This window comes from Sus scrofa, chromosome 14, assembly GCF_054392235.1.
Source record: "Sus scrofa isolate SSC_HxYL_T2T_F1_AM1 chromosome 14, Sscrofa_HxYL_maternal_Yorkshire_Landrace_v2.0, whole genome shotgun sequence".
NCBI classification, from domain to species: Eukaryota; Metazoa; Chordata; class Mammalia; order Artiodactyla; family Suidae; genus Sus; species Sus scrofa.
Window position 1 is genome coordinate 159744509 of NC_139396.1, and position 18083 is coordinate 159762591.

General features: G+C 51.6%; 1 protein-coding gene across 8 annotated transcripts in view; it reads left to right on the forward strand.

Annotated features, from left to right (window-relative positions):
• The window catches only part of PTPRE (protein tyrosine phosphatase receptor type E), a 162189-nt gene that overhangs the window by 45539 nt on the left and 98567 nt on the right, over positions 1-18083 (forward strand). For 5 of the 8 annotated variants that reach the window (XM_084995930.1, XM_084995936.1, XM_005671573.4 and 2 more), the window contains exon 2: positions 17520-17542. The exons of 2 other annotated variants lie outside the window; for them this stretch is intronic. The gene's annotated coding sequence lies outside the window, so the exon portion shown is untranslated. Of the gene's footprint in view, positions 1-14004; positions 14192-17519; positions 17543-18083 lie in introns of those variants that run through there. One more of the 8 variants, XM_021073748.2, reaches the window with a different exon arrangement.

Below are 18083 nucleotides of genomic sequence, written 5' to 3' on the forward strand. Positions count from 1 at the left end.
TGGATGAATGAGGGGCCAGCCAGCCAGCCTTTCATGTATTTGCCCACTAAAGTGCCATGGAAAGGCGTTCCCATCGTGGTGCAACGGAGACAAATCCGACTAGGAACCATGAGGTTGCGGGTTCGGTCCCTGCCCTTGCTCAGTGGGTTAACGATCCGGCATTGCCGTGAGCTGTGGTGTAGGTCGCAGACAAGGCTCAGATCTGGCGTTGCTGTGGCTGTGGTGTAGGCCAGCAGCTGTAGCTCCGATTTGACCCCTAGTCTGTCAACCTCCATATGCTGTAGGTGCAGCCCTAAAAAGCAAGAAAAAGGAAAAAAAAGAAAGTGCCATGGAGGCATTTGGGCTGTAAATGTCTCTTTCCCCAATTTCTTAGAAGCCTTTGAAGATCCTGCACCCGGCTTATAAATTCAGTCCAAGATGGATTTCCTTGATAAGTATGTAACTACAACAATGAGTGTTTTACTTCTTAAGAAGCTTCTTTAATTTGAACTTCCATAGTGATATTTTTATAAGCATCAGATGGCAGGAAATTGATGCTGGCTCCCTGAATTTTATCATTCTAAATGTCACGAGAATGGCAAGGATCTTGAAAAGACAAAAGAAGTGCTTCAATTAGTAATTCCCATGGTAACTAATAGAGCCTGATCTTTTTTTTCCCCCCTTTCTGTGGCTATTTTAAGTACTTCAATTGATTCCCATCCCCGTGGCAAAGTGAGAAAAGCCTGGATCGGGTTTGTCCACTCCGCTGGGAGTTGGGGGCTTTTCCTGTTATAAGCCGTCTCCTCTCTCCTTTCATCCCCAGGTATGTGCAGTGAAAGGTAAGAGCCAGACCCCATCAGAGGTGATTCCATTTCCTTACAGTGGGAAGAAGTCATGATTTATAGATTTCCTCTGCTCTTTATATTAACACATAAGTACATAGCCAATTTCATTTTGTATTCCTCTTATAGTTTACATTACAACATAAATATAAATGTGCTTTAGTGGCCACCAATTAGGTGATCAAACTGGCTTGGTTGGAGCTGAGCCAGGGGACCCCGCGTTGGGTGCAGTGAGGGTCTGAGCCCAGAATCTTGTCTCTGGCCTGTACCCACTGTGGAGCGTTCAGACCTTGGCTGGCTCAGGGTCAGGTCCATCGCTCACCTTGTTCGCTGGCCGTGAACCACACCCCTGCACGCTGGTCTCCTGTCTCCCCCGGCCCTTCACCTGCATTGCCCTCCTCCTGACCTCGGGACCGAAGTCCCTGCCACCCCGCCCCCCGCCCCTGCCTCTGCGTGGTCGCTGGTCCCCACGCTGGTCTGCAGGCGCCCAGGGTGGTGCCGGCTCCCACACTCCCTTGACAAGAGCAGGTGCGCGGGTCTTCGTTTCATCCAAGAGGTGGACGGGCGTTTCACCCTCCCTTTAACACGGGGTGGAACTTAGGAAGCCAAACGCTGCATCTTGGGTCAGCGGGGTTCACGGCCTCTGGCCGGTGTCCACTCCCCTCGCCAGGGGGGTGGAGCCCTCTGCTCGCTCATGTTCTGCTGGAAGGTTTTCCATCATTTATGCCTTAAAGGGGCTCAGGAAACTGGAGAAAAGGTAGGAAGGCCTGGAGGAGGTTTCTTGGGTCTAATCCATCCCCAGATGTTACAGCCAAAAGCACACACAGAGGGAAACTTTGGGGAGAAGGTGTGGTCCTGGTAACGACAGAGGCCGAATTTATGGAGCCCTGGATGCGCGTGAGCTGCTGGAGAAGCCGAAGGTCCATTAAGAGTGTGCCTTGCACACCCATGTCCCCAGCCAGTGACCAGCCCCTCCGTTATCCAGGGTACAAGGAGTTCACTGGCCCGTGGGATTTTCAGTGTAGAACCAGAACGTCCCAGCCAAGGCCAGGCTAGCCAGTCACGCCACCCACTTCCCAGGACCAAGGGGGTCTCCCCTCATTCCGTAAATGGAAACCCCAGTGACCTGCCCAGGCTGCTCCCCGGGCAGGAGGACAGATCTGAATCCAAAGGCTTTGACCTCAACCGGGCAGTTCCTCCCAGGCCCAAGGTCATCTGATGATGGACATCATAAAATATTTACATGCAAATTGGAGAGTCCTCGCCTGTCGAAAACCAAATGCAATGTGGTAAAAGTCAGAAAGGTATTTCATATAAAGTTCATGCTTAAGGGTAAATGAGCTTGTGAGCTGCTTCTGTAAGAAATCAGGCCTCTGACGGCAAACACTCACTCCAAGGGCAGGTCCAGGGGCCCCTGGGACCTTTGACCCTTTAAGTCTGTAGACGCTGATGTCATTTGTCACCCGGTTGTGCAAGGAGGAGCAGATGATGTGAGAATCTCAGTTGACTGTGTTTGAAAATTGAATTTTTAAGACGCATTAGTTAATTTGTTTGCTTATTTATGTAAGCTAAAAAGCAATACCAGCAATGACCCAAAATAGTAAATCAGATTAAAACATGCTTGAAGAGGAGTTCCCAGTGTGACTCTATGGAGCCCAGGTTTGATTCCCAGCCCAGCACAGTGTGTTAAGGGTTCGGTCACAGCTGTGGCTCAGATCTGATCCCTGGCCTGCGAACTCCATAGGCTCCATGGCCAAAACAAACAAACACACTTACAGAAAAGTACACACAACTCAGGAGGGAATGTACAAAAGTTTGGATTTTCACAAAGTGAGCCATGAGTAACCGGCACTGGCCCCTCCAGGGCCCTGCTGCTTCTCCAGCCTTCTTCACCCACCCCGACAGGGCACCCACGCTCCCCGCGTCTAACCATCACATTCCTTTTACCTGCTTTCCAACTTCATATAAGTGGAGTCACAGCGTGGGTAAAGCATTTTGCAGAATGTTTTGTGGACGCCTGTGATATGCAAGGCACTGTGGATTTTCAGCGAATCTCTGTGACTTGGTTTTGACTGCATCCCAGGTGGCTCTTAGGGACACAGCTGTCACTATGTAGGTCATGGAGTTGTCTTAGCAGCCCGTCCCCCAAAGGCCGTACGTACTGATGACTGGCTCACAGACTGTGTGTGTTCAGGCAGGCATCGCCACTGTGGGAACCCACTGTTTAAAATTGGGTGTAACTGTGAATTCAGCAGAGGACTTTGGGTTCTGTGTTGCCTGCAAGTTTTCAGAATGCTGACGTCACCTGTGCTCGGGGCTGGAGCAGACAAGCTGGGGCAGTGAAGAGGGGCTGCCGCTAGAAGGGGTGGCGGCAGAGCGGGGGGCGTTCCGAAGTCGTCTCTAAGGCGATGCCCAGCGAAGGCACCGCCATCCAGACAGACCAGCCCCAGGTCTACCCAACAAAAGCCTCGCCCATCCCGGCCACCTGCTAAGGCTGCCTCTAAGGTCGCCAGCGCCCGGGGCAGGAGGCGGCATCACTTCCATCCTGCGGACCAGCGTTACCGTCTTGTCGTCTTGGTAACCTGTGCCCTTTACCCCCAAGAAGGGTTTGGGGCATCTTAGGGAAGGAAGGCTGCCTTGTGTCTTTTGGTTTGTGATCGGGTGTGTTCGTGGCTGGGGGCTGCCTTCGCCCTGAGCTCCTGAGCCTGCCTCTTTAACTGGTTTTCTGCTCCGAGAAGCTGGAATAACTGGGCAGTTACAAGTGTCCAATTAAAAATACTTGGTGGGAGCCCCCAGCACAAGCAGGCACTCCGTGAATGCCAGCGCACTCACCCCAGAGATGAGACGGCCGTGCATTCGTGCCTTGGGTTCAGTCCTCAGTGTCCTGGCTGACATGGCACAAAGGAAACCGCAATGGCTTGTGTTGTTCTAGTCTGATGAAATAGTTTTTCAGGAAATATAAATACTTTCTTGGTGTTAGATTCCAAGGCAGCTTTATTTTGAAAGCCTGAGTCGTTCAGGGAACGGGGTTTGCAACAGGATTTTTTTTCCACTAGAAGCTGGAAAAATCACCTTTCTATCTCCACGGCATGTGTTAGCCCTTTAATTTATTTTATTTTTATTTTTTTGCTTTTTAGGGCCACGTCTGCGGCATGTGGAAGTTCCCAGCCTAGGAGTCAAATTGGAGCTACAGCTGCCGACCACGGCCACAGCCATGCCAGATCCAAGCCGCGTCTGCAACCTACACCACAGCTTATGGCAACGCCAGATCCTTAACCCACTGAGTGAGGCCAGGGATCGAACCCGCATCCTCATGGATACTAGTCGAATTCGGTTCCACTGCGCCACAACAGCATTCCGGCTGAGGAATGGTTTTTTTTTTTTTTTTTTTTTTTTTGTCATTTTGCCTTTTCTTGAGCTGCTCCTGAGGCATATGGAAGTTCCCAGGCCAGGGGTCCAGTTGGAGCTGTAACCACCGGCCTACACCAGAGCCACAGCCATGTGGGATCCAAGCCACATCTGTGATCTACACCCCAGCTCACAGCAACGCCGGATCCTTAACCCACTGAGCAAGGCCAGGGATCGAACCCGCAACCTCACGGTTCCTAGTTGGATTCGCTAACCACTGCGCCACGACGGGAACTCCTATAGCAGTGTTTATATGTTAATCCCAAACTCCTATTTGATCCCTCCCCCACCCCACTACCCTCTTTGGTAACCATGAGTTTGTTTTCTGTGTCTGTGACTCTCCTCTTGTTGGGGAAATAAGTTCATTTGTATCTTTTTTTTTTTTCCCCCAGATTCCACCTGTGAGTAATATCATATGGTGGTTTGTCTTTCCCTGTCCGGCTGACGTCACTTAGTATGAGAATCTATGGGTCCATCCATGTAGCTGCAGATGGCATTATTTCATTCTTTATTACGGCTGAGTAGTATTCCACTGTGTGTACAGGTACCACATCAGCTGTATCCATTCCTCTGTCGATGGACACTTAGGTTGCTTCTGCGTCTTGACTCTTGTGAATAGCACTCCAATGAACACTGGAGTGGGGACTGCTGGGTCGTGTGGTAGTTCTGTATTTAGGTTTTTAAGGACCCTCCATACTGTTCTCCATCGTGGTTGTACCAATTAGCTTTTTGAATTTGCTCATAAATCATAGATCTGAATTGGGGGCTGGGTAGGAAGATGGATCTTGGGTGTCCTCGGCTGCAACATCGGATACACAGCCACTCTTTAAGGAAACGAGGGGGTCATGGCTGAAGGGGCACCTCTGGAGAGTCCGTTCTCTGGTTGGCTAGATCACGACGACCTGCTCGGCTCCGGCCCTGGGGACCGCCCCCCCACACGCAGCTTGTCTCCCAGGAGGTTCCTGGCTCCACCAGAGCATCAGAGTCCCCGGTGTCGGGGGCGTTATTGCCCGGGTCCGGGGAGTGGGTTTGGTTTCGGGCCTGACCTCCTTCTGACCACTTGACCTTGTGCGTCTGGCTTCCAGGTCATTGTGCACTGGGGGCGTGTAGTGTGTCCCTGACGGGTCGTCCATGCTGCTCTGACCCCTGTGCCCGTGACCCCATCGCACCACCACCCGCAGGGGACAAGCCGTAGCCTCTGTCCTGAGCCGCCCCTGGCCTGGGCCTCCTCCTCGCCCCTTCACAGTTTCCAAGCTCGTGGACACGGCGCTGCGTCCTTGGATCCTCCTCTGAAGCTGTCCGTGACCTCGTGTGTGGAGGTCCTTGAAGCACACGGAGGAGGGGGGCCTGCCCGAGGTCAGCTAGCCGGGGAGGGCACCCCATCTTCCGTGGTGCCAGTGGGCAGGGCCTGGCTTGGGGAGCAAGCAGGCTGCTTCTCCCTCCCTCCCTGGGACTGGGATTCACCACGGACCCTGCAGGAGGCAGGGAGGGGCTGGGGTCCCCGCCCAGGGGTCCCGCCCACCTCCAGCCTCTCTCCTCTCCACCTTTACCGAGTGGCGGGGCTCTGCAGACAGGTGTGGCCGCAGCTCAGATCCATTCCTTGTAGGCTGGTTCCTTGAGTCCTACAGAAAGAAAATCACTTTCCTTCCTGGGGGAAGGTGAGTGCGCTGCCTGCAGGTGGAAGAGGAGGGCCGACCTTTGTAGGTGGACAGGACAGGATGCCCCTCAAACAGGACACTTCTGTTGCGGATGTGGCTGCAGAGGGGAGCGCTGCATATTTGTGTGAGAATTTATGCTGCTTTTGTTTCCAAATGCATGCTGCCGTGTTCCCACGCCTGGAGGAGGGCTTCGCTGCAAGTTCACGAGACTTGTTCTGGGGCGGGCGGGGGCCGGGAATACTGCTTGTCCTCAGCAAGGCCTAGCAAGGCTGGAGACGGGTTTTGGCTTTTTGTTTTTTTGTGGTTTTTGTTTGTTTGCTCTTCTCTTTTTAGAGCCGCACCCGAAGCATGTGGAAGTTCCCAGGCTAGGGGTCCAGTTGGAGCTGTCGCTGCCGGCCTACACCACGGCCACAGAAACACCAGATCCGAGCTGCATCTACAACTTACTCCACACAGCTCACGGCAACGCTAGATCCTTAACTCACTGAGCAAGGCCAGGGATTGAACGCACATCCTTCCGACCCTACGTCTGGTTCTTAACCCGCTGTGCCACAACGGGAACTCCCAGATGTCATAGCTCAGTGATGTACGGGTTCCCCGAAAGCCCGCCTTTCACCATAAGGCCTGTGCTAAATGGAGACGTTTGGATTTTCCTCTTTAAGATCATGCAGTTGAAGCTCGAGGTGCTCTCTTTCCCCCCCCTTGTTTTAAAACCAGCCTCTTCTCTGCATTTTCCAGGGATTCCTAGTAATAAACTAGTTTAGATTAGCCAGTTAAGGGGCTTGGGGGGGGGGAGTCATAAAATATTTCAGGGTTTGGGGACAAAATAACTAGTTGTTTAGTAGATCTTTCTGTTATCTTGTTTTTCTGGTTTTCAAAGTCTTTCTTGGAAATAACTAACGAACTCTTCTGTGCCGGGTACCACGCTCCTGAAGAGAGAACCGGACCGTTTTCAGAGAGGGTTTCCTCCTCTTCTTGTGGTGCTGGTGTGTTTTCTTAGTCTCTCAGGGGCATGCTCTGGGTGTGCGTGAGGAACTTACCGGCACATCACTTCCTGGCAACTCTGAGACCAGGGCCCCCTTCCCAGAATGGCAAACCTTCTACCTGGGCACCCAGCTCAAGTCCAAGGTCGCCTTGATTTCTTGGAAGTTCCCGGGCCAGGAATCGAATCCAAGCTGCAGCTGCAGCAACGCCAGATCCTTAACCTGCTGCTCTGGGCCGGGGATCAAACCCACACCTCTAAAGCGACCTGAGCTACTGCATTCAGAGTCTTAACCCACTGCTCTGGGCCGGGGATCAAACCCACACCTCCAAAGTGACCTGAGCTGCTGCAGTCAGATCCTTAGCCCACTGCAGTCAGGTCCTTAACCCACCATGCCACAGTGGGAACTCCCCTGATCTTTACCTGGCTCTAGGCTGCTGCCGCTGTCCTTAGACGCACCTCTCCATCCCTCACCTGGACCAGCAGAATGGTCTCTTCGTTGGTTACAGATCCACTGCTCAGGCTCAGGTGACCCCAGCCCTTGTCCTCCCCGTGGCCACCGCAGTGACCTTCCTTTCAGAGAGCAGAAAGGCATGTCCAGGCTAGCAGACCTCTGCCGTGCAAGTCCATGTGCCTTTGCAGCTTCTTGGGCGCCCTCCCCCCCAATTCCTGATGCGTGTCAGTGACGTGCTGGCTCTCCATGGAGTTCAGTGCTGGACCCTTTATGTGGATTATCTCACTAACCCGGCAGAGCAGGGATTATTATCCGTATTTTGCAGGTGAGGAAACTAAGGCTCAGAGAAGCGAAGGGCCTTGTGCCGAGGTCAAAGCCAGGGTTCAAATTATCTGCCATTTCCAGAATGTTCCATGAGCTCCCCATCTTCCTAGCCTGGTTCCTGTCATCTCCCTCAGAATCTTGTTCTTTTTTTCAATCATTTTAAAAAATTTTATTATAGTAGATTTCTGTTGATCTGTCCATTTCTGCCATACAGCAGAGTGACCTAGTCACCCATGTATAGACACTCTTTTTCTGGTATTATCTTCCATCATCTTCCTCCCAAGTGATATACTGGATATAGTTCCCTGGCATATACGGCCGGGCCTCCTTGCTTATCCAAGGACCTCATTCTCGAGAAAGATGCCCTGACGTTGGCCAGCATGGGTGAGTGGCTGCTGCTTCCATCTCTCGCTGTGATCAGAACCCTCGCCCCTGCGATTCAGTGATCTGTTGATAAGCCTGTCTTTGGACTGCTGAAGGAAAGACCCGGAGCTTCTGTCCACCTTTTTTTTTTTTTATCTTTTTAGGGCCACACCTGCAGCATATGGAGGTTCCCAGTCTAGGGGTCAAATTAGAGCCACACCCGCCAGCCTACACCACAGCCACAGCCGCAGCACCTCGGGATTCGAGCTGTGCCTGCAACCTACACCACAGCTCACTGCAGCACGGGATCCTTAACCCACTGAGCAAGGCCATGGATCGAACCCTCATCCTTGTGGTTACTGCTCGTTACCACTGAGCCACGGTGGGAACTCCTTTTTTTTCCCCCACATGTTGTTTTTAATCTCTAAATTCTCAGCCCCTGGTAGAACCTTCCCACATAAGTAGATGCTCAGTGAAGGGTAACCACTGGTTTAAAAGCACTTGTTCTTTCTTCCAACTGGTATTTTCTGAGCTCCTAATATGTGCACAGAACTACATCTGCAATAAAGAAGTTCAAGTCGAGATAATAGGACCTCTGTGCTGAAAGCAGCAAACCAGCCACAGATCATGGAGTGGGGGCTGGAGTCTGCACCTCACTTCTCTAGAATGTAGGTTGTGCCTGCGCCCATGATGGGACAGCCGAGATGGGGGCCAGGGTGGCCTCCCCTTAACCGCCATCCTCTGTGTTCTGCTGCTGTGAAGGTGGGGTTGGAGAAAGGTGACATAGACACACAGTGTTGTGCTCCTGGAGCAGCAGGAGGACTAAGACCAGGGTGGCCTGGAGCCTGGGACGAGAAGTCAGGCTTGGGCGGGACTCAAGAGAGGGAGCTTTCTGAGTCAGGGAGCAGCGTGAGGAAAGGGATGTTGTGGGAAGAGCTGGGTTCTCTGGAGGATGGTAAAACAGTTTCTGTAGCAGGGGGCTTCTAGAAGGTTCCACCTTGGACAGTGTGGAAAGAAGCACACTGTGGCTTTTGTCAGGGCTGCTGAAAGGGGAGCTTGGTGTTAGAAGTAGGAGGGGACCCCCCCCCAGGTTGGAGGGTGTCTCTGTGTTACCTGCCACTCACCTGTGGCCTCTCCCCATCCTAAAACCCTTCCTGGGAACTTCCACGCTGTGTGAAGCAAATGCAGGGTAATTTACTGTCCACCCTGCTCTTCATATCCAGGCTGGCCCTGTGAGCAGAAGTGCGACTGCCTTAGTCATCAACAGTAGTTGTTATTCTGGAATAATCTTGGCGTTCCCGTTGTGGCTCAGCAGGTTAAGGAGCTGATGTTGTCTCTGTGAGGATGGGGGTTCGATCCCTGGCCTCCCTCAGTGGGTTAAGGATCTGTCATTGCCACAGCTATGGTGTAGGTCACAGATATGGCTCGGATCCAGTGTTGCCCTGGCTATGGTGTAGACCTGCAGCTGAGCTCTGATTCAACCCCTAGCCTGGGAACTTCCATATGCCACAGGTGCAGCCCTAAAAATAAGAAGAAAAAAAGAAAACCAGCACCTATTAATACTAGTAAGGCAGCACATCTTAACTTGTCCCATTGCCACTTGTATATGGCTACTGGTAACTGGCATTTTCTTTAATAGCAACAATTGATATTTTTAAATTAAAAAGCACATTATAAGTTTCCTTTCAGTCTGGAACCACGGGAAGAATGATCCGTCACAGAGGACCCCAGTATGAAGGGGCCGAGCTCCAAGGAGGTGGTTTTCTTTTTTGTGTGTGTTTTTTCTTTTGGCTGCTCTGCAGCCAAAACATATGGAACTCCCAACCCAGGGATCGGATCCAAGGCGCAGCTTTGGCAATGCCAGATCCTTTAACCCACTGTGCCAGGCCTGGGTGGAACCTGCGTCCTGGCACTGCAGAGACACTGCCAATCCCATTGCACCACAGTGGGACTCCGAGGTGGCAGAGTTGAAGAAACATCACCTGCTGATGAGCCAGAGGGCTCCGGGTTTTCTCTGTTCCTGAGAGACGTCCGTTTGTCCACTGGTGCAGGATAGGTCGGGCATTGCTTGTGTAGAGGTCTGCCTGCTTCCCACGGTGCTAGGACGTTCCCAACAATAGCAAGATTTTTTCATCTTTTTAGGGCCCCGCCTTCAGCATATGGAAGTTCCCAGGCTAGGGGTCGAATCAGAGCTGCAGCAATGCAGCTTGAAGCTTGCAGCTGCGTTGGATCCTTAACCCACTGAGCGAGACCAGGGATCAAACACGTATCCTCATGGATGCTGGTTGGGTTCTAAACCGACTGAGCCACAATGGGGACTCCCAACAACAGCGACTTTCTTCCCTCTTGGAAGTTTTGGAGGGAAAATGTGAAATCTTCACTCCCTCCCCCACCCCCACCCCCCGCCGGTACTGGGAGTGTTGGGGGCCCTGCACAGTTTCCAAGGCAAAGGGACCGAGGGGGAGGCTGGGGCCCTGGCGTCAGGACTAGGTCTCATGTGTGGCCAGAGGGAGCGGTCCGGGGGAGCTGAGGGCCCAGGGGCTTTGGTCCTTTGGTTTCTCGAGGTGGCCTGCGGGGTGGGGAGAGCATGTGCCTTACACGGGGGAGCAGGTGCCTTGCGGAAGTCCCAGATCCCATCCTCCCAGTCTCCTCACTTTCTCCTCGATGCTCAGAATCTCCCTGCAGGGCTTCGAGCCTGATCCGCACAATTAGAGAGAAAGAGCCTAAGGTAAGGGGCACAGCAGGACAGCAGACCTGCCACCTAGCCTGGCGGGGGGAGGAGTTAGAGGGGAGCTGGGGGTCCCCTGGACGTGCCTTTCTCCTGCCTTTGGGGCCTGCAGACCTCCAGCAGAGGCTGGGCTGAGTGTGCTCTGGGCACCAGCCCCTGCCCAGAGCCCCCCTGGCGGGCCACACAGGGGCATGTGCAGACCCCACAACCCAGGAAAACCCCCCGGTCTGGGCAGAGAGCCCTGTGTCTTTTAAGTACTTAGTGCGGCTAGTTTCTTCTCCCAAGAGCTCCAGGCATCAAGAAGCCTGTGCCCAGGCCCTGGAGGCCCCTGCCCTGCCTGGCAGAGGGATCCCTAGGCCTCAGTCTTCCCATCTGCCAGGTGGGTTTAAACCAGACTCATGGATTTCCGGTGTGGCTCAGCAGGTTAAGAACTTGACATAGTGTCTGTGAGGATGAGGATTTGATCCCCGGCCTCACTCCGTGGGTTAAGGATCCACGCCACAAGCTGCAGTGTAGGTCAGAGATGCGGCTTGGATCTGGCGTTGATGTGCCTTTGGTGTAGGCTGGCAGCTGCAGCTCTGATTCAACCCTTACCCAGGAACTTCCATCTGTCGCAGGTGCGGCTGTGAAAAGAAAAAGCAAACAATAAAATAAAAAGTTAATAAGCCAGACCCTTCCTGGGAGTTTTAAGAGATTCCGTGATTCCTGTGAGCGCTTAGCAGGCCGTCTGCCGTCACAGGGATGCTCTCCCCAAAGACCACGTCCCACCATCCCTGCCCTGGAGCACGAGCGCTTCCTCAGAGACGTTTTCATGGGGTAAACTCGCTTTTTGTATGATTTTTATCTTTTCCATTATAGCTGGCTTACAGTGTTCTGTCAGTTTTCTACTGTACAGCAGGGCGACCCAGTCACACATACGTATATATACATTCCAAATGATATATTTTTTTTTTTGCCTTTTTTATCTTAGGGCTTCACCTGTGGTATATGGAAGTTCCCAGGCTAGAGGTTGAAATGGAGCTTCAGCTGCTGGTCTACACCACAGCCATAACAACACCTGATCTGAGCCACATCTGCGACCTATACCACAGCTCACGCACGGCAAAGCCAGATCCTTAACCTACTGAGCGAGTCCATGGATACTAGTTGGGTTCATTTCCACTGAGCCACAACCAGAACTCTGCAAATGCTTTAAAAGGTGACAGTGACTAGGAGTTCCTGTCGTGGCACAGTGGTTTACGAATCCAACTAGGAACCATGAGGTTTCGGGTTCGATCCCTGCCCTTGCTCAGTGGGTTAAGGATCTGGCGTTGCCGTGAGCTGTGGTGTAGGTCACAGATGTGGCTTGGATCTCGCGTTGCTGTGGCTCTGGTGTAGGCTGGTGGCTACAGCTCTGATTAGACGCCTAGTCTGGGAACCTCCATATGCTGCAGGAGTGGCTCAAGAAAAGGCAAAAAGACAAAAAAAAAAAAAAAAAAAAAAAAAAGGTGACAGTGACTACATGTCACTGTCTGAGAAGCATCTGTGTCAAGTGCGAGAAGTGGGCGTGTGAAATAAAAACACCCAAGCCAGGACGGGAGGTCCAGGCTGTGGAGCCCTCACCTGCTGGCACCGGGCGGGGGAGGGGCATGCACCTGTCTTGCACCTGCAGCCTGTGCTGATGGCCATGGGAGGGGGAGCAGGAGAGACTGCCCTCCCCTCTGGGGCTTCAGAAAGGAACACAGAGAGCCCAGGTCCTGTGTTCTTAGAGTCCAGGCTGTGGCTAATGGCATAGCCAGATGCGGGAGAGTGGAAACCAGCAGCTGTTTGTACTGGCAAAAATGGGTCCTTGGCTTGCTCATTTGCATAGTTTCGTGATCCAAAGAGGGGACCCCCAACTGTGGGGTAATTAGAGAGGTGCTGTTATGTGCACTTGGGGGGAGGAGATTGTGCTTCAGAAAACCCCTGAGAAGCAGGCAGTGATGCACACGGATCTTCTGAGCAGCTGCCCGTGAATAATTGTGGCAGGGTGCCAAATATTTAGAAGTCCAGCTTGTTGGTCATAGATGGACAGAAGGGGTGCCTGAGAAAAGGGGCTTTTTTCTTCAGCCTTGGCACATCGTTTAAGGATTCCCCGCCCCCATTCCAGGCTGGGCAGAAGCTTCTGCCCAACCGCGCAATGGTCAGGGAGGTCTCCTCCCCCAGTCCGTTCAGCCGCTCCTTCCAGCCTTTCTTCCATGCATTAGAAAATACAGAATTTAGCAGCTTCGCTGATGCCTGGAAGGTAAACAAAGAAACTGTGAGACTTGGCGGAGTCTGAGATCAGGGAGGAGCCAAAGCCCCAATGATTCAGCGGCATTTTGCGCTCCCCCCCCACCCCCGCCCCCGTCGCTTGAATCACGACCAGGAAGCAGAGAGAACTTGTTCCCGGACAGGATGCTGAGGTTCCGTCCCTTTTCCACCGCCTTTAGAGTATGGGGTGGGATCTCAGGTCATGGGGTGGGATCTCAGGTCTTTCCCGTGTGTGGTGACTGCTCTTTGGGCTCCCATCCACGTTAATTGTCCTCGTCATTGTGCTTGAGTGTCACTGGGACTGAGAGCGAAGGTCCCTTTGTGCTGTGACCTGTGGGTCAGGACAAGCCAGTGTCTTGGAGAGCACAGGACCCAAGAGGAGCTTCCCACTGGGCTCTGATCATCCCTGAAAATTGCTGCAAGGCCAGAGTCCGTGGCATCTGATTCCATGTCTTTGATGTTCATTTGTGTGCTCTTGCTTCGTAAAATTTTAACTATCACGCCTTTTAGGTATCCTGCACATGTAGAAATATATGCAAACATTAAAAAAAATGCATATGTGATTTTTTAATGCTGCTGCCCACTTAAAAGAAAATCTTGTATGTATACCTTCGGCAGCATACCACTGGAAGGTTTTTGGTGCTTTTGTCCGATCTTGGAAATGTTGCCCATTTCTGTCCATCTCAGAGCTTGACAAGTCAGAAGGCTTTTCATTTTTTCCCTTGAATAAAACAGTTCCGATGGATTGGTTCGCAGTGGTGCAGGTTTACTCTCCTCTTTGCGAGGTCTGGAGGCACCGTCATGTCACCGGGTCTTTCCGTATCTTGTGAGCCATCAGGACCAACCCTGTGGCCAGGCGCTTCCTGTGGGTGTGCCCACTGCCGCCTGCCTGACCTTGCCTGCCCTCCCCGCCCCCCGGGTGGACTTCCCCTGTTCCGTGGCCTGGCACGGCCTCTTCCGCAGGATCCAGCTGGGCGTCCTCCCCCTCTGCTCCCTGGAGGCAGAGCGCCTGCCCCCACAGGCCCCGGGGCCAGACCTCTGAACTTCGTGGTCAGGCAGCCCCGGTCCTTTGAGCCAAGCTGCTCCCAAGAGCTGCTTTCCCCACAGGAAATATGTGGCCAGCCCGGCCCTTTCCAGATCTTTCTGTCACCCGGACCACCATGGAGCTCCTTCTAGAATTAGGTGGGACTTTTGGATTTCTCCAGGGTCAGTGTCGCTGGACAGAAAGGTAGTGCCCCGGACACTAGGGCGTAAAGAAGAGGACGATGATCCAGGAGGAGTTATGGTTTGCTAGTGAAATGGAGACGGGGAAGGAAAAGACTAGCAAAGAAGAGGAGACCAATGTAGGCTGGACGCCCTGGCCGAGTATCGACTCAACCGCCCGGGGGAGCAGCCCTGCTGCCCTGCCTCCTTGTTCTGTGTGAAGGAGCTCCTCAAGCCTCAGTCTTATCATCCTTAAAATGGGACACGTCTTTTTCTTTTTTCTTTTACAGCTGCACCTGCGGCGTATGGAAGTTCCCAGGCTAGGGGTTAACTTGGAGCTGCAGCTGCCAGTCGACACCACAGCCACAGCGATACCAGAATCTGAGCCTCGTCTGTGACCTACGCTGCAGTTTGGATCCTTAACCCACTGAGCAAGGCACTAGGTCGGGTTCTTAACCCACTGAGCCACAGTGGGAACTCCACAATGGGACTCGTCTTGTTTCCCACGATGGGAAGATGCCATCCACCGCTGCCCAGGCTTTCGACGGGCCCAGGGAACTGGTAGCTTCTTTCCTCTCCTTTTTGGGAGGACAGTGCCGTGCCAGTAAGGCAGGCGCCTTTCCAGCTGTGGCTCTGCCCTTCCGAGCTCCCCAGGGATGACCCCTGCCCCTCTCCCGTCCACAGGAGCCAGCTTCCCTCCCGTACTCATTAATGTGCTTATTTCACCTTAGTAGACATTGGGTTCTGGACCGCTCCAGCGTCTGCGTGAGGGCCTTGGGCTAAAGGAAGTGTTCGTCCGATAAATGTTGACTTCAGAGGCTATTCTGGTTGCTTGGTTTTTGCTCTAAGTCTGTACTTTAGAGAAACTGGTAGTTGTGGTTTCATGCTAACATGTGCGAACCCCAAGCCAATACACTATGTGATCTGTTTGTAGAGCCCACGTTTTCATGTATTCTGCTTTGTTTAAATGATTCCTTCAGCGTTTAATTCAGAAGTGTCGATTGGACTCATTTCAGATTGAGTCCACTGCGCTCACTCATTTATTTAATCATCCATTGACAGAGGGCCCACCCGGATCTACACGTGACCGGTTTTTTTGTCTTGTGGTTTTTGGTTTGACTCAAGGCTGCAGCAGTGCTTCTGCCCAGGATAGCCTCTGCGTATCATTGGGTTTTGTTTGACATGAAACTGACTCTTCCTTGTGTTGGGAGGTGGTTTTGAGCATTTCCATGAATCTTCCGGAAATATTAAGGGTACCTGGCACTCCTAGCTTCTTGGCCCCAGGCAAACACTGGAAGTCACTTTTTCCTGCATCTTCTTAAGCTCTTTTGGGGGACTGGAAGAAGTGGACGCTTAATAAGTTATTTCTACAGAAAAAGGGCAATTCTGCACCCCGATGATGCCCTCTCACCCAATACTCAGTGCACCCCTTGGTTTCTCACCATTTGCTTTGTGTTGTACTGGGCTTCTTGGCACTCTGGAAACTCTGGGACCTTATATGCTACTCAACAGATTGTCCTTCATTGCTTTTTTGTGGATTTGTGGAATTTTCTGTGTACACAATCATGTCTTCTGAGCATAAAGTCCTATTTTATTCTTTCCAACTTCTGTGTATTTTTTTTTTCTTGCCCTATTGCATTGACTAGGATTTCCAGTACAATAGGAACTACAAGCGGTGAGCTTGGGCGTTCTTGCCTTTGTTCTGGTATGAGAAGGAATCACTCAGTCCTCCACCATTAAGAATAACATGAGCTGTAAATTCGTCCAAGTAGATTTAAGAATCCTCAGTATTAGAACAACTACTTCTTCTGCTTCTTTTTTGTTGTACTTTTATTGGAGGATAGTTGGCCTACAATGTTCTGTTAGTTTCAGGTGTACTGCAGAGTGAATCAGTCATATGTATACACATAGCTCTTCTTTTTGAGTTTCTTTTCCCATATAGGTTATTACACGGTATTGAGTAGATTTCCCTGTGCTTTTTTTGTGGTTATTTCTTCTGCTTCTTTGGCTTCAAACCTACTTCCCAGGTCAGCTTTTTAATTAGTGAAACAATGTGTTATAATTGTGTGCTGTAGTGTTTTTGGTGTAACATATCTACCATGACTAAGAAGCAGTCTCTTTTGGTGGTAAATGCCACGCACTGCATTAGCGATTAAAAATAGTGATGATCAAAACATGATTCCAAGGGAGTTCCCATCATGACTCAGCGGAAGCGAATCTAAGCAGTATCCACGAGGACGCACGGTTCGATCCCTGGCCTCACTCAGTGGGTTAAGGGTCCGGCATTGCTGTGGCTGTGGTGGAGGCTGGCAGCTACAGTTTCGATTCAACCCCTGGCCTGGGAACCGCCGGATGCCGTGTGGGTGCGGCCCTCAAATAAACAACAACAAACATGATTCCACGCCCCGCAGATGCGTGACGACATCCAGCTGCAGGGACATGCAGGCCACAGCCCTCGTGTGAGGTTGCAATACTGGTCACTCTCCCAAGAACAGGAGGGTCATGTCTGCCAGCTGTGGGGACAGATAAGCAGAATGTGTCCATCCATAGAAAGGAATCAGTACTGGTCCCTATGCCACGGCTTATGGGTGAAGCTCAAAACCGCACGCAGTGAAAGCAGCTGGTCACTAAAGGCCGCATATTGGAGGATCCCATTTACATGAAATTTCTGCAATAGACAAATCCTTATCTGAAAATAGATTAAGTGGTTGCTGGGGGCCAGTGGGCGGGGGAGAATGGGCCCGGGGCATAGCAAGCTTATGGGCATGGGGTTTCTTTTGGGATGGTGACATTCGATTGTGAGGATGCTTGCAAAGCTCTGTGATGATGCCAACTGCCACTGAACCGTATACTTTTAAAAGGTGGACTTCATGGTAGGAAAATGACATCTCAGTAAAGCTGTTGAAAGCAAAAGGAACCTAAATAAGCAATCTGAATAATCACTAAGCTGGGAAATGGGGTTCCAGGGCAGTGTCCCATGTGAGTTTTAAGAGTCTGTCTGTGGGGACATGGACTGAGGGGACAGCTGGCGGGGGGGGGGGGGTCCGTCGTAAGTCACAGATGGAGCACCTTGAGGGCTGGAGACCAACACTCCCAACCCACAGCTACCACCACGTTCCACTACAGACAACCAGAGACCCTGGGAGCGTTTGCAGCAGGACACCTAGGCCTCACGGAGACCCCAAACCAGGAAGCAAAGAATGGGTATATTCCAGTGCAGCGCCGTAGAGACAGCAGTGGCTAAAGCTCTCAACGCCTGTGAAGCAGAAAAATGACGCTTTCTTTTTTTTTTCTCTTTCTTTTTCAGACTATAGTCTTCGTTTTCCTTTGGTGAGTACAAAACTTTTTTAAAATGATCTCTAATGTGTAGTGAACTCGTGAAAAAAAAAAAAAATGTGTGGGCTTTAATTGTTCGAGAAGCCTAGAGAAAGAAAGGCCACGTGGACAGTGTTCTATGTGAATTTTATACCTTCACTGGCTTGAACAGGCTCATATCACACTTTTTGTTTCATTGATTTGTGTGTGTGTTTAGAATTTGGCTCAGCTGCTCAGAATCCTGAAATATATTGTCCAGAACACAGTTTCCACGTGCTTTCCTCTCGCCCACTTGTCCTTGCTGTTGAAAGGGCCCTGCCTTATCTCAGGGGCACACATTCAGTGACTGTTGGGGACATGGGCCCATAATTGCGTGGATGGTCATTGCTTCTTACTTTGATCTGCTGTGGGGGAAACTGCTGAAAAGGAGCTTCTTGGGGTTTCCTTTAAAAAAAAAAAAATTTGGTATCACACAATTTTTTTGCCACGGCTCCAGGTCCTAGAATGTAAAGAAACACCCCCGCCTTTTTTTTTTTTTTTTTTTTAATCTTATTAG